The following is a 16370-nucleotide window of genomic DNA, read 5'->3' as shown; positions in this document are numbered from 1 at the left end:
GCAGCGCACACCGGGTGCAGCTGCACAGGGTACATATATAGGGTATAGAGTACAGGGAGGGTGCAGCTGCACAGAGCAGGGAGCAGCGCACACGGCTTAGCGCTGGCTCCTTGCTCTCCTAGTTACAGCACACATCGGGTTAATTACTCGATGTGTACTGCAGCTAAATGTGCACAGAGCAGGGAGCAGCGCACAATGTTTAGCGCTGGCTCCCTGCTCTCCTAGCTACAGCACACATCGGGTTAATTAACCCGATGTGTCCTGCAGCTACATGTGCACAGAGCAGGAGCCGGCACTGACAGTGAGAGCGGCGGAGGCTGGTAATAAAGGTAAATATCGGGTAACCAAGGACAGGGCTTCTTGGTTACCCGATGTTTACTGTGGTTACCAGCCTCCGCAGAAGCCGGCTCCTGCTGCCTGCACATTTAGTTGTTGCTGTCTCGCTGTCACACACAGCGATGTGTGCTTCACAGCGGGACAGCAACAACTAAAAAATGGCCCAGGACATTCAGCAACAACCAACGACCTCACAGCAGGGGCCAGGTTGTTGCTGGATGTCACACACAGCAACATCGCTAGCAACATCGCTGCTACATCACAAAAGTTGTTCGTTAGCAGCGATGTTGCTAGCGATGTTGCTTAGTGTGACGGGGCCTTAAGGGTGCAAATCGCATATGAATGAATGGTCACATGACGACTACTCAAACCTCATGCGGGAGGGTTGTGGGTGCGCCAAACAGAATTCTTGCAATGAGTGCCAAAAAACCAAGATTTTTCTCTGTGCCCAGGTCTTCAGTTCTTCCAATGATCAAGGCTTCAGGCCTTCATGTAGAGACCACGTGGTCCTCTGTGCAGAGCACTGAGAGCTGAATTGGAGGAGGCTATGTAAGGACAGGTGAGAGTCTAGGACAAGTTCTAAAGTGTCTATTTTTTAACTCATCCTCCCCCCTCTCCTTATTAAGCTGAGGGGTTGGGATAGACAAATAAACATCTTTTCACAGCAATTAAGGCATTTTTGATTTGAACTAAATGTATTTAAACCATATTGAAACTGCCAACAGAATCAAGTAAAACAAAATTTGTAAGATTTGCTTATCTTAGCAGCCACAGGAGGTTCAAGGACCCCTCTGCCTCATAAAAAGTATAATAAATGGTATGTGGTTGGTTGAGGGTATGAGGGTATGTTACAGATTTTTCATTACGACACATAAGCTTCAAGTTACAGATTTCTTGACATATACAGAGGCAGCAGTTCTTAAAAGAAAACTATGCACCTCATTTACTGTGCTTGAGTGCAGGCACACTTTCCAAATAGTGAAGTGTTATGGTGCGAAATTTGATCAGAGTAAAGTGCCATCTGTATACACGCCTGCCGCATCTGTACCTCTGACAGAAGGCTTTGACGTATGCCACTTGATAAAAATACGTTGATTGTAGGCTCTCGTATTAAAATGAGTATACTGGCAATAACATTTATTTTACTGTCTATATAGAACAGTGTAGTCTACTGTTTTTATACTGTATTTTATACAGCAAAAGAAAAAGGTATGGCAATACATGCCAAAAAGACATTTTTTGGCACCCATAATGTGAAAAGATCCTTATAGATATGCTTCATATACAGTATATGCTGGGAAACAGTCTACCATATTTGACAGTTGACATAACCAGATGACAAGAACAAGCATAAACTACTAACAAGACAACAGTATGGAATCTGTGCGCAGAAGCTCCATCAGATTGGTCTAAAGTTGGGTTCAGATGAGCGTATGTCAAATCGTCCATTTTTCTTCCATAAAAACCGGACAGTGTTCATCTGTATTGTCATCCATGGACCATCTATAGTATGTCTTATTCATTTTTATACATTAACAGTTAAAAAGATGTTCAAGACCAAATACTATTTCTTAAATTAATAAACTCAATGTATGCATGAAAAATGGCTGCAAAACAGATTATCCATATGGGGCCCATTTTTTTTTAGGTCACAATAGACTTAAATCAGCAGTTCTGCTTCCTCCCCGCCAAAAAGAACAGAAGAAACTAGCACATGCTGCCAAGGGCACTTGGTCCATGTGGAAAAATGCTCTTCTGAATAACACTATTCAGAAATATTAAGGGGCTTTATACGCTACGATATCGTTAATGTTTTATTGTCGGGGTCACGTCATTAGTGACACACATCCGGCTTCATTAACGGTAATGCAGCGTGTAACACTTAACAGCGACCTTAAACGTCCTCCAAAGTGGTGGAAATCCTTCACCATGGAGAGGTCGTCCTAAAACCAAAAATTGTTAATGGTTGTTTAAAGATGTTGTTCCTCGTTCCTGCGGCAGCGCACATCACTATGTGTGACAACGCAGGAGCGAGAAACCTCACCTTACCTGCGTCCCGCCCGCAATGAGGAAGGAAGAAGGTGGGCGGGATGTTCGTCCCGCTCATCTCCGCCCCTCCGCTTTGATTGGCCGGCCGCTTAGTGACGTCGCGGTGACGCCGAACGCACCTCCCCCTTGAGGGAGGGATTGTTCGGCATTCACAGTGATGCCGCCGACCAGGTAAGTGCGTGTGACGCTGCCGTAGCGATAATGTCCGCTGCGGCAGTGATCACACGATATCGCATGCACAACGGGTGCGGGTGCTTTTGCGTACGATATCGCTAGCAATTGCTAGAAATATCGTAGCGTGTAAAGCCCGCTATAGTCTCTGTGCTTAACCTAAAAAAACTTTCCTATGACCGGAAAGGGTCCATAACATATAAACCTAAAAATTGTGCAGCCCCAATACAAAGGATGTAAAGATAAAAAGTAGGGGGTACAAAGTAAGAGAAGGACCACCAAATAGTCAGAGTAGAATACAAAATGTTTTTATTTAAATAAGGTGATACAGGGTGCACAGTGGTTACAGGCAAAGGTGGAAAAGCCTGCACAGAAAAACAGCCCACAGCAAAAACCCGGACTGGCCACAAGATGGCAAAGAGCCCTGCTAACAGACTGTAATATAAATGACAAGGACCTCAAGGATATAATAACCCATGAATCACCATGAATAAACAGTAGTAGATGGTGCATAGTAGAGAGATCTATGAAGAGATCTGTAAAATCTCATACAATAAGTCCCTAAAGGCCGAGGATATGAAAGCCTAAGGGCTATTACCTTGCCTCATGTTGGAGCAGGGAAAGTCAGACCGTCCAGGCGTGGGGGCAGGGCCTCGACGCGCGTTTCACCAGATGGCTTCGTCAGGAGGCTGTCTGTGCTGTCCATGTTGTGGGGACGCGAGGGTCAGTAGGTGCTCTCATCCGCTGGCCTAGCCATCTTCAGGAAGATCACATGGACCAGGGCTCATCCCACTGAATGTCCACACGAACTCCTACCCTGTCAGCAGAACACTACTCAGACAACACCGGATGAGGGACACGAGGAGAGCAAGATAGGTAGCCAGGTGACTGACAAATCCCAACCTGGGATTCCAAGTGAATTTGTCAGCTTAGCATTGAGCAGTGAAGCAGTTCTGTTATCCTTCAGCTGGAACCATGAATCCTTAGCTAAAATCCTGTAGAATGAATCTTTAAGCAGTTTTGTCCTCCTCCAGCTTGAACTATAGCTCCTCCACTGAGGTCATGTAGAATAACTCCCCGGTGACAGAAGCAAGGCCCTTTTATACCCCTCATTTCTCTTACAGTATTGGTGGAGTTGGCTGCTTTCTCAATAGTCACTAGTTCAATCTGACTGCATAATTTTCCCCTGAATTATGTAGTCAGAAGGGCTGAGGCAACCCACATTTACAGACAATAGGGTTCCAATCAGTCTGGCATGAGACAATAAGTAACTTCTAATTTAACAAACAAAGGAACCCTATATCAGGCCTAAATAAGAACAGTTCACATAAGTGGAAAAACGCTGAGCCGTCACATGTTTGATATCCAATTTTAACACAGCACACGTACGCGAAAAATGCTCATCTAAACCAGGTCAGACATATGTACTAAAACCCTAGCCAGTCATTTCTGCATATAGTGAATGAGTGCAGGATCTGCCTTTTCCTACTATACACTAGACTGGTCTATAAATTGGACCAGACTGGTGTATAATGCCAGAAACTGTGTGATAAATAATTGGTTTGCACAAGTACACTGATTATTACTGGATCAGTGTGTTGTCCGGCAAACACACAACACGCTGAGTGAATATATGTCCTTCTTTCTGAGTCCTAAAGCTGAATTTTTTAGACCTGAGATTTACTTTAAAGAGTATTTTTAGCAAAAATAAAATTTTCCAATGTATTAGAGATCATCGAACTTTAGCCCCAGGAGACTGATAATGACTTGTTCACAGGCAGTCTGAGACTAGAAAGCTGCCCACAATGCTAATGGAAGTACACAGAGAACCTGATAAAAATGTGTGTTTGTGCCAAGAAACTGAGTGAGGATGATCCTGGATTGGAGTCGAATTGACCTGCACTTGACCTAAAAAGATTGAGTAGGCCTTATACCTTTTCCTTGGGAAGACATTACAGACTGAAATGTGGACTGAGAAACTGGAGCAGCTTGTGCTTTGTGGGAAGGTTGATGGGCTGCAGACTGGATAGTGTGACCTCTTTGTCTATAAAAATGATTTATTAATAAGAGGTGGAATTTAGAGATGAGCAAATCGATTTGATGCAAATAGAATTAGTCACTTAAATTTCACAAAAAATTCAGATTCCCCAGATTCCAGCTTTTTTGCAATTCAATTTGCTGGTTGTCATTTTGCTTTATTCATTTTAGGTCAAAGTAGGGTTAAAGAGAACTTATACTCACATTGTCCCAGCTCTCACCTGTCCCTCTGACATGCCTGCGGGGTCGGGGGTTACTCGTCGCCAGACCGCGGTGCTTCTTCTTGGATGCAGCGGTGGCCTCGCCCGGTTCCGTGACCCCGAGTGTCAATAAAATGACTGGGTATTGGGACGATGGGGGTAGTTGTTTGTGACGCCACCTGTGGTGTGCGGCCAATATGAGCCGTCACTGCGGGACTTCTCTGCAGGGGCGGATGACTACGTAGCTCAGATGGTTCAGCTTTTCACAGGAAGAGCTGAGCCCCAGGGAAAATTGTGGTGGTAGTAATCTCTCAGGTGCTGAAGACGCTGGGGTTGTGATGGTGTGGGAGCCGGTAATAACGGGTCAACGCAATCGGTGCAGTTCACGGTCTCTTTACTCACTTCGGAGGTCTTGACCAGCGGTCCCTTCTGTTAGTCTCCTTTCCATAGTCTCCCTCCACCCCGGTTCCTGGGTCATGGAATGGGTCACAGGTGCCTGCTGCATTCCTCGTGAATCCTTGGATTCCCTTAATTTTCCTAAGAACCTGGTTTGAGCCTCCAACTCCAGACCACGGGCCCCGAACTGTTTGTTGCCTGCTGCTTCTCCAAAGTGCGACCTGACCGGTGCAGACAGCCTATTGTGTGTTGGATGGCTCCTAACTTCCTCTTGTGGAAACCTCGCCTCCCGGGTTCCTGACTAGTGGTCATGAGGTCCCATATCTCGTGATGGCTACCCCAGCTCCTACCCTAGCCCAGTCCCAGTGACAGAACCCCCATGTTATGTGTTGGTTTTGATTGTAATTGTTACCGGGGACGACCTCCTCTGCATCCAAATGAATACTGCACCTTAAGTGAGGTGCGGTACCTTGTGGCAACTGAAGCCTCAGGGGTGCCACACCTCCATGTGTGGCCCTTTTCAACAGTTGTCTCTCTCCAGTCAGTCTTCTATTTTCACTGTGCTCTTCTATGCCTCCAGTGCTCACCTGGCCTTGTGCATTGTTATTATGTATCTTGCCCTGCTATCGCTCACCAATGTCGAATGAGGCCTGGTGAGTGCTGGAAGCCTCTAAAGAGCATTACAAAATTTAAGAATAGAGATGAGGGGACCCATGGAAATTCATTTTTATGAATTTAGCTGGACTTTAGATAAAGTTCGGTTTGGGACCTGGACTTGACCTGAGCCCCAATGGAAATCACTAATTGGGCAGTTTGGGTCTCCGTCCACATGCAGTTAGCCATAAACAGATCACTTCTAGGGGAGGGTGGGCTATTTTTTTTTTACATTTTTTTTGTTGTACACTAAATCCAATAACTCTGTTGTTACCTCCAGTGTGAGCCGTTCAAGTAGTTCGCACTGAGCTGAGCACCTAGAGCACCCAAGCACAGCAATGCTCGCTTGAGTAGTAAGCATACGTATGGCACTCAAACTTCAAACATTGATTTTTTAGTTAAGTCTGTGTTTGATACAAATCCCAAACTTTACTTTTCAGATTTGCTCATCTCTGTCTAAGATAGAACTGGATGTGACTAAATGAGTGGAGGGATAGGGACATTTTTTGCTTTAATACTCTACTTTCATTATGCTCTTGGGTATAGATAGTAGAGATGAGCATTGTTCGAATTGAACTGTTCACCAATCTCAAATTCGACCTGTTTTAGGCGACGTTCGAGTTGTTCGACGAACGCGAACACTTAGCTTCAAGTTTGACAATTCGAGGTTATGTTCGATAACGGTTCGATCACCAAAAGCGTAACTGGCTTTTCACAGTAATACTATCATTCAATGTTAATACAGTGGAACCTTGGTTAATGAGAACAATCCGTTTTGGGAGTGTTCTTGTTAACCAAGTTACTCGTTTAGCAAAGCAAGATTTCCCTTAGGGAATCATTGCAATGCAGACAATTCCTTCCACAACTTGTTAAATGTCCAATTCTGGTCCCCTATTGTGCCATTCCACACATGCCCAAACACACAAACACACACAAACATGCACAAACATACACGCACACACACATATTATGCTCACCTTACCTTCCGTTCCATCGCCGGCCTCCTGGGACTTGCAGTTCGTCGGTACAAGATGTGCATCGGATAACCATAGCGACTGATGGCGGAACTTCCGCTGCCAGAGCGCTGAAGTCAAAGGCAGGTGCCGCTTAACTCTGATTGGCCCGCGCGCTGCCTTTGAGTAGCGTCTGACAGAGGGAGGAAGTTCCAGCATCGGTCGCTATGGTTACCCGATACACATCCTTTGGCGGCTAACTACGTGTCTCGGGTAACCATAGCGATGAGGGAGGAACTTCCTCTGTCTGACGCTACTCATAGGCAGCGCGCTGGCCAATCAGAATCAGAGGCAAGCGGCACCTGCCTTTAACGTCAATGCTCTGTAAGCGGAAATCTGGCATCGGTCGCGATGGTCACCCAATACACATCTTGTACCGGCGAACTGCAAGTGCCAGGAGGCCGGCGATGGAACGGAAGGTAAGGTGAGCATAATATGTGTATGTGCATTCGTGTTTGTGCATGTTTGTATGTGTTTGTGTTTGCCTGCCTTTGTTTCCAATGGTGTTCGAAAATGTTCGACGAACGCTCATCGAACGTTCAATGAACACACCCGCCATTTGACGAACCGAACTTGAACACTAGGGTGGTGGCTCATCTCTAATTGAGAGATTTGATTTTCATTGAATTTCCCAGCCAAATTCGATCAAATCTGCTCAAGTTGAATTTCACCAGATTAGATCACCTCTAGTAGAGATTCATTACAAGTCTTCATAGGGAGCTACTAATGCCTGGTATAGTATTCTAGAGTAGTGAGAAATTGTTCTAAGTTGTTCATCTTGAGATCTGCACAGCTTCTTCTTGGTCTGTATTTTCTGTGATACGCTCATGCTTTCAGAGTTGTGAACGAGAGCTGCCTACGTTCATTGATGTTTAATATACTGTACATTAACATTCAGCCGCAGGGCGCTTTCTGCACGATGATGTCAGAGTTGAACCTGAGTAATGTGAGTCAATGGAAATGTACATGTAGTGTTCCGAGCCAGTGCCTTTTAAATCTGCCATTCTTCTTATTCATGGCTACAGCACATTAACCACTAATTACTGTTACTAATATTATCTCTTTGGTGGGAGGGTTTTTTAGAAAGAATTACTTAATTCCACATCAAAGGCAGAACTTTTTATTCATAAGTTGAGTGATGAAGGGTATAATTACATTCACATATGGCTGTTAAGTAAATCTACCTTGTATGGGCAAGGGCTTCCTAAGTCAATGATTGTATTATCCTTACTGTGCTCTTTATATTAATACCAGGGGGGATGTGGATCGCTTAATATGCATCTTGGCATTCTGATTTTATAAGATAAGGGAGGAAGTGTATACGGAAGAAGAATAAAATGTAAATAATTGAAGTCACTTGGAAATAATGTATTACATGTTGAAGAATGTAAAAAAAACAACACTTTTTTGAGCTTGCATTGTTAAACATACAATTTTGTACCATTTTAAAAATGGTGGTACGTAATCAACAAGTGGCGGATTACAGATCAATTGAGGGGTTGTAAACTTGTAATTACTTCTCAACCTCTAGCCAACCTGATTAGCACATAGGAGCCAGATTTACAGTAATGTGGGAAAATGAAGAAAGTAATGTAAAACTGGTTTGATATTATGAACCAGCACCAGAAACAGGCATTATTTTCATTTTACTTGAAAACCCATATTCTAATTCTGTGATTAACTACTAGGTGTCTGTAGATTCAACTAGAGGAGAGGTAGTCAAACAAACCGGAAGTCAGAGCCAGGAGTCACGCATGGTACACAGGGAAGAAAGTGGAGCCATGGTCAGAAGATAAGCCAGAGGTCAGAAGCCAGGAAGTAAAGTAAGGTACACAAGGTTAAAGCAGAGCCAAGGTCAGGGTACGAGCTGAGGGTCAGAAGCCAGGGGAAAAAAAATCAGAGTCAGGGACATGGGCGGAGAAGGGTCACAAAAAGTCAGGGTAGCAGGACAAGATCAGAGCGAAGAACTTACGGGAGCCAGAGCACTCACTGCAGAGCAGGAACTTCCTCTGGCAGCATTCCGGCAAGATCACTCTCTAATGAAGCAAAGCAATCACCTGGAGTGAGGCACCTGAAAACAGGCTCCTCCCAACACCAGGATCCAAGGTTGGGAACAACCCATCCACAGGAGCACAATACAAAACAGAGCATCGCCTCTATAGGAGAGCAAAGCACTGTGCATCAGAACCATGCCAAATGCTTTTTTAAATTGCCATCTCCTGATTTGCAAGCATAACATACAGAAAGAATGTGTGGGTGCTACTGGACACTTGGAGAAAGGGTGTCCACTCCTGTTGAGACCCATCTTCTTTGCTTTTGGGCGGTGATAATGTCGCGGGCGGGGAGGAGGGTGTCGGCACACTACGCTCACCCCTTCTGCTCGGGTCCGGCAGCTGCTCAGTGGTGGCTCGAGCTGTGGGCCGGATCCCGGGGTTTCTCGAGCGACACTCCTCGCCCGTGAGTGAAAGGGGGTTTGTGGTTGGGTGTGGGGATTGTTATAGTTCGTGACGCCACCCACGGTTGTGGTGATTTCACCACCGCTGCTCAATTCGGGGATCCCGGGGATGGTGATGCGGAGCAGCCAGGTGTTGTGTTGCCCCTCCGTGGGTAGGGGTTGGTGATCCCGGGGCCCGGTGGTGGAGAAGGAGGTGCGGGGCCTGGTGGGCGCAGGGACGCAGGGGCAGCGCTGTGCCTTGCGGCACTGTGGTACTCACTCAGCCTGAGACATGGACACAGTTTGTACGGTAAACCAAACGGCTGGTAGGACGGTCCCACAGACGGCTGCACCTGCACTCCCGGTAGGTGACGGTGATGTCCCTCTTCCTTGCACCTATGTTTGACTGGTGGTAGCGGTGGATTCCCTCCGGTTACCCGCTCCCCGACTGCAATCTGGGCCGGAGGAGCTCTACACTTTGCCCGCAGGCGCTGGTCCTGAGAAACTGGTGCCGTGGCGGTGGCGGTGTCTCTCTGCTTCAGGTTGGGCTGTTGCCTTCAATCGGGACTTGGTTGTTGGGGGATCTACGTCCCCTTCACTGACGGATTCGGCAAATTTGGCGACTCCTAGCCTTGCCGGGGTCCGAGAGGCCCCTGCCCTGGTGCTGACTGTCCTTCGGAACACTGCTCCAGACCACCGGGCACACAGCCAACGGGGTCCTTCCAGGAACTTCCAAACGGTCCCCCTCCAGACAGTCACCGCCGTCGCTGACCTTGCTGTTCTGGCCCTACACAAAGCTGGACCCTTCAGGCTTTCTTTCTCTACTGCCACTTCACTTGCTTTCCTCCTTTACCACTTTTTCTACTTTCACTTCTTGTTTGCTCTCTCACTTAGCTCCTCACTCCTGCTCCTCCCTGAGCTATCTCCTAAACTCAACTGCCTGGTTTCTCCCGCCTGCAGAGCTGTGACCTCCTTGGTGGGCGGAGCCAACCGCCTGGCCCACCCCCTGGTGTGAATCATCAGCCTCTGGAGGAAGGCAACAAGGATTTCTGGTTAGCATTGATGTGCCTACCTGGAGTGTGGGGTGTGGTGGTGTTGTGACCTGTGTCCCCTGGCTTGCCCAGGGCGACACATTCCCCCTTAGCAAAATGCAGACCGTCCGCGGGCTGCCGTCCTACACCGGTTTTATTTTTCTGAAAAAGGGGGTAACAAGGTTAAGCAAAACATGAATAACATTTTTAATAACTCTTCCCAAAACAGGAGGCACATTTACTTTTAACGTTGCAACGGTTTACGGCTACGGTTTCCGCTATCTCCCACCCAAGCAACCTGGCCCTGATGCTGCCCCTAAAGCCTAGGCAGCACCCCTTGACCCACAGTCCAGCACAAGTTACCCGAGCGGGATCTGTCCTTCCCCTCCAGAGGGTAGCCACCGGTTCCTTTGGTGGCTGGGCCCCAGCCTGCTCTGCTGAGGGCCCTCCCTCCAACCTGCCTCTCCGGAGGCGGCATTGCGGAAACGGTAACGGTAACCAACATATTTACAAGCCACTTAACGTTTGTGGTGCCCTGCAAGTTCACGGGCTTGTCCATAAGGAGTCCCTTATGCAACTTTTAAACGGTCCCCACAGGGACAACGGTGCCGCCTCCGGCCGGTTGCAAATCACACAGTTAATCAGGTTAAACTTCGGTAATTTTCATTTTTCCTTATCATTCTTTCCAAACTTCTAAACAAACAAACAACTCACAACCACTCCTGCACTTTGCGGACCCCTTTTACTCATAGAACGGTCTCCCTGTACCTAAGCGGGGGTTTACCTAGGTTGGAACGGGTGGACCTTCGGGGCCCAGTGTCAGTGTTGCTAGACAGTGGGGTAGAGGGAACAATCGGTTCCTCCTCCCTGCTATAGTGTGGAGCAGGCGGAGGTGTAGGGGGACTGGGTACAGGTTCGTCCCTGGGCACTGGCACTGGTTCTGGCTCACGGTTAACCGCTTCCACTACTTCTTCATCCACGGGTTGTGGGAACAGTATCACTGGAAGTATCACCGTGCCGTTCTGTGTAGGCCAGTTTGCTGGGAAGTCACCCATCACAGTGTGGATTACCTCTGCCGCCTTTTCCACTGGTGGAAGAACCGGTACTTCAGCCTCTGCTTTCAACGCTGGGGGGCATTTTTTTAGATGGTCCCGAGAAACGGTGGCCAGGGTGCCCCCTTGGTCACGACTGATCTGGTAGGTCTTCCCATCGTCCCACTCTGTGGGTTGTACGACGTAAGGGACTTGCTCCCACTGGTCATCCAGTTTGTGGGCTTTTCTCTTCCGTTTCAGCACCACATCTCCTGGCTGGAAAGGACCTGCGGGCGCCTTCTGATTGAACCGGTGCTCTTGCTGTTCTCGACTCCGACTGAGGTTTTTCACCACATACTCCTGAATTTGCCGGTACTGGGCCCTCCTCCGACTTTCCCACTCTGCCGTTGAAGGGAGTGCTTCCGGGGCCTCCAACCCCATCTCCAGATCCACCGGCAGGCGGCCAGGACGAGCCCTCATCAGATACGCTGGGGTGCACTTCGTCGAGCTGGACGGGATATTATTGTACATGTCGACCAAGTCGGGTAACTTTTCTGGCCACATGTTCCGTTCTTCCAGCGGTAGTGTCTTGAGGAGCCCCAGGACCAAGTGGTTCATTTTCTCGCACATGCCGTTGGTTTGGGCGTGGTACGGAGTGGTCCGGATCTTCTTGCAGCCGTACAACTGGCAGAATTCGTGAAACACCTCTGCTTCAAAAGCCGGGCCTTGGTCAGTCAGCACCTTCTCCGGGTACCCATGGGGTCGGCAAAAATAGGTCTGGAACGCTCGAGCAACGGTTCGACCAGTCAGGTCCTTAGCGGGGACTACCACCATAAATCTTGAGTAGTGGTCTACCATGGTCAATGCGTAGGTGTACCCACTTCGGCTAGGGGTGAGTTTGACATGGTCGAGGGCGACCAGCTCCAGCAGCTGATGGGTGACTATGGGGTGTAACGGTGCCCTCTGGCTATTCTAGTCCTTTCTTCTCAGCGTACAAGGACCGCACTCTCGGCACCAGGCTTCCACCGATTCACGCATCCCACTCCAATAGAACCGCTCCCTCAACAGCATCTCCAGCTTCTTCCACCCGAAGTGGCCAGCACCATCATGGTATGCCTGTAGGACAGTAGCGACATCAGCTTGAGGAACGATTAACTGGCATATTTTCTCATGGGTCTTCGGGTTGATCAGCTCACGGTACAGCCTCCCTTGGTGTAGGTAAAGCCGTTTCCGTTCTTTCCACAAGCGTTGGGCTTCGGCTGGAGCGGCAGGGTCTATTCCCATAGCACCTTGTTCCACCAGGGTCTTGACAAGGCGGACAGCCGGCGCTTGGTCCTGGGCGTCTTGCCACTCTTGACTGGGCCGCGGGTCCAGATCCACCCTTTGCTGACATACTTGTACCCTCTCAGTAGGCGGCTGGTGAAACGCAGGCAACTCAATCTCCTCGAGGTCGTCATCCTCGCACCCCTCTTCTGACAAATGGGGCATCCGGGAGAGTGCATCTGCATTGATGTTGACACGACCAGCTCGGTACTTTATGGTGAAATCATAGTTGGCTAACCGGGCTACCCACCGCTGCTCCAGCGCGCCCAACTTGGCCGTGTTCAGGTGAGTCAGCGGATTGTTGTTCGTGAATGCGGTGAATTTTGCTGCCGCCAAATAGTGACGGAACCGCTCCGTGATAGCCCACACCAACGCCAGTAGCTCGAGCTTGAAGGAGCTATAGTTCTCAGGGTTCCTCTCGGTCGGCCGGAGTTTTCGGCTGGCGTAGGCAATCACCTTCTCCTTTCCCTCCTGGACCTGGGATAGGACCGCTCCTAGCCCCACGTTACTGGTGTCCGTGTGGAGGATGAATGGGCGCCCATAGTCAGGGTACGCCAGGACCTCTTCTCCGGTCAGGGCCGCCTTCAACTGGCAAAAGGACTCCTCATGCTTGTCCTCCCACGACAGTGGGGCTCCGATAGGTCTACCACCTTTGGTCTGTCCCACGAGGAGATCTTGCATGGGGGCAGCCATCTTCGTGTACCACTTTATAAAGCGCCGATAGTACCCCACCAGACCCAGAAACTGCCTTACCTCCCTCACTGTAGTTGGTCTCGGCCAGCTTTGGATGGCAGTGATCTTCTCAGGGTCGGGGGCGACACCATCCGCACTCACCACATGCCCTAGATACTGCACCCTGGGTTTCAGCAGGTGGCATTTTGAGGGCTTCAACTTCATCCCGTACTTGGCAAGGGACGCGAACACCTCGGCCAGGTGCTCCATATGGGCTTCATACGTCTGGGAATAAACAATCACATCATCCAAATACAGCAGGACGGTCTCGAAGTTTAAATGTCCCAGACAGCACTCCATCAACCGTTGTAAGGTCCCAGGGGCATTGCACAGCCCAAACGGCATGCTATTGAATTCGCAGAGCCCCATTGGGGTGGTGAAGGCGGTCTTCTCCCGGTCCTCTGGAGCCACGGCCACTTGCCAGTACCCGCTGGTGAGGTCAAGGGTCGAGAAGTAGTTTGCAGTCCTCAGTGCGGCCAAAGACTCTTCAATACGCGGTAATGGATAGGCATCTTTATGGGTTATCTGGTTGATCTTCCGGTAGTCCACACACATCCGCATGGTACCATCCTTCTTCTTGACCAGTACCAACGGAGCGGCCCAGGGACTACAGCTGTCCCGAATAACCCCCGCCTCCTTCATATTCCTCAACATATCCTTGGCACACTGGTAATGTGCAGGGGGAATAGGTCTGTACCTTTCTTTGACAGGGGGATGTTCACCTGTGGGAATGTGGTGTTGGACCCCCTTGATCTGCCCGAAGTCTAGGGGGTGCTTACTGAAAACCTGTTCGTACTCCTGCACCACCCTGTGTACCCCTGCCCTGTGATGTGTAGGGGTATCATCAGTGCCTACATGTAGCTGTTGGTGCCACTCTCTTATGTCCCCCTGGGGTGGGGGAGTGTTGGTGGCAGGTTGGAGTGTGGATGGACTGGCTTCATGGATAGTGTGAGGGTCCAGGGTAAGCAGCTTGGCAATGGTGGCATACCGGGGAAGCCTGACTTCTTCCTCCCCACAGTTCAACACTCTCACAGGCACTCTCCCTTTCTTCACATCCACCACCCCTCGGGCGGCCATTACAGTGGGCCAGTGCTCGGAAGGCATGGGCTCCATCATCGCGGGGTAGTCACGCCCCTGAGGCCCTACTGCTGCCCTACACCAGATCATCATCTCACTCCTAGGGGGCACAGTCAATGGAGCAATATCCATCACTCTCACTCCACCAATCTCCCCTCCTGTTGAGCTTACATGCTGGCGGTACATCAGGGCACGGATTTCACGCTGCACAGCCCTCTGCCGGCTCCCCGCCACTGTGGCGGCCAGCTGTTGCAATAGGGTCAACACATCAGCCATGCAGTGTTCCATCACATTGGTTCCCAGCACTATCTTCGGGTTATGATCACTGGGTTCATTCATGATCACAATCATACCCTGGTGTTGTAGTTCAGCTTGCCCCACTGTCATAGCCACTTGTTTATACCCCACCTGGGTCAATGGAAGTCCATTAGCGGCTATCAACGTTATGCTATTGTCTGGGGGCGCCAGCTCGTCTACGGCCCAATACCGCTGGTACAACTTGTACGGTATAGTAGTTACCTGTGATCCAGTGTCCAAGAGAGCCATCACTGGTATGCCGTCCACAGCCACGGGGATGATAGGGCGGGCCCCGATATATCGGTCTCGCCAGTCCGGGGGGCCACGATGTTCTACTCCTGAGGATTGGCCCGGGGCCCCAGGGGTTGCTCGTTTAACGGGCACTGTCGGTAGTAATGGCCCGGCTTACGGCACTTGTAGCAGATTGGAGGTCTGCTCCGCGGGTTGTTAGCACTTCTCTGCTGCATCCAGGGAACATCCTCGGGACTGTCAGCAAGCTGTATCTGCGCTGGAGGCTGAGATCTGGTCAAAGGTTGCAGCGCAGCAAGGATTTTGGCAAGGTCTCCGTCCATGCGACGGACCTGGGCTGCCAACTCTTCGACTGTGCTGCTTGGGGCTGCAGGCATTACAGAGGTTGGTTTGGCTGAGGCCGCCACAACAGGAGCTGTCTCAACGGGCCACGGGACGGGTTCCAGAACTTCAGCAGCTGGGGGCTGTAGTGCTTTGATAGCCCGCTCTTTTAACACAGCAAAGTCTACATCAGGGTGTTCCAGGGCCCACAGCCGAAGTTGTTTACGATCCTCAGGGGACCTCATCCCCTGCGCAAATTGCTCCACCAACATCTTGTTGCTATCCGCCTCATTAATAGAGTTCACCCGCTTCAGCGTGCGGAGGGCGGTCTGCAGACGTAGAGCATAGTCCCGAATGCTATCCCCGGCTCGTTGCCGGCACTGGTAAAACTGCATCCTCAGCTCAGCTTCAGTCCGGGTCTCGAAGGCAGTCTGTAGCTTCTCAAAGATGGTGGCTACAGAGAGCCGGTCCCCCTCGGCCCAGGTCTCCGCTTCCTGCTCCGCCGCACCGGTTAGCTGGCCTAGCACTATCGCCGCTCGTTGCTTATCAGTCAGGGGGTACAGCTCCAGCAACGGGTTAAGCTTTTTCCGGAAGGCCTGTAGGGCATCCGGTTTCCCATCATACTGCGGTAGCCATGCAGCTCCGGGCGCATAGGGCAAGGAGAACGGCATGACCTGAGCGAGCGCTGGGGCCGCGGCACCTCCCGCCGGTACAACCGGGACTTGGGCAGGCCCATTCCCATCTGCGGGTGCCGCTGCGGCTGCGACCACCGCTCCTCCAGCGGCTCCGTCGGGCGCAGACATCTTGTTTTCGTCCCCCTTAGCTCTTTCCGGCCCCTCCTCTCTCGGGGCGGGATTTTGGCCTTCGTGCCTCCACTGCTCGAGAAGACGCTCGAGCGGGAACTCTTCGCGCCAAAGATGGCGGCTTCTGAAATTTTTCTGCCGGATACCTCCGGCGGTAACAAGGCGCACCTCTACCAGACGGCAGAGCGGTAAGATCCTGTTCGTGACGCCAAGTTG

This window comes from Anomaloglossus baeobatrachus, chromosome 3, assembly GCF_048569485.1.
Source record: "Anomaloglossus baeobatrachus isolate aAnoBae1 chromosome 3, aAnoBae1.hap1, whole genome shotgun sequence".
Lineage (NCBI taxonomy): Eukaryota > Metazoa > Chordata > Amphibia > Anura > Aromobatidae > Anomaloglossus > Anomaloglossus baeobatrachus.
This window is presented reverse-complemented; position numbering follows the sequence as displayed.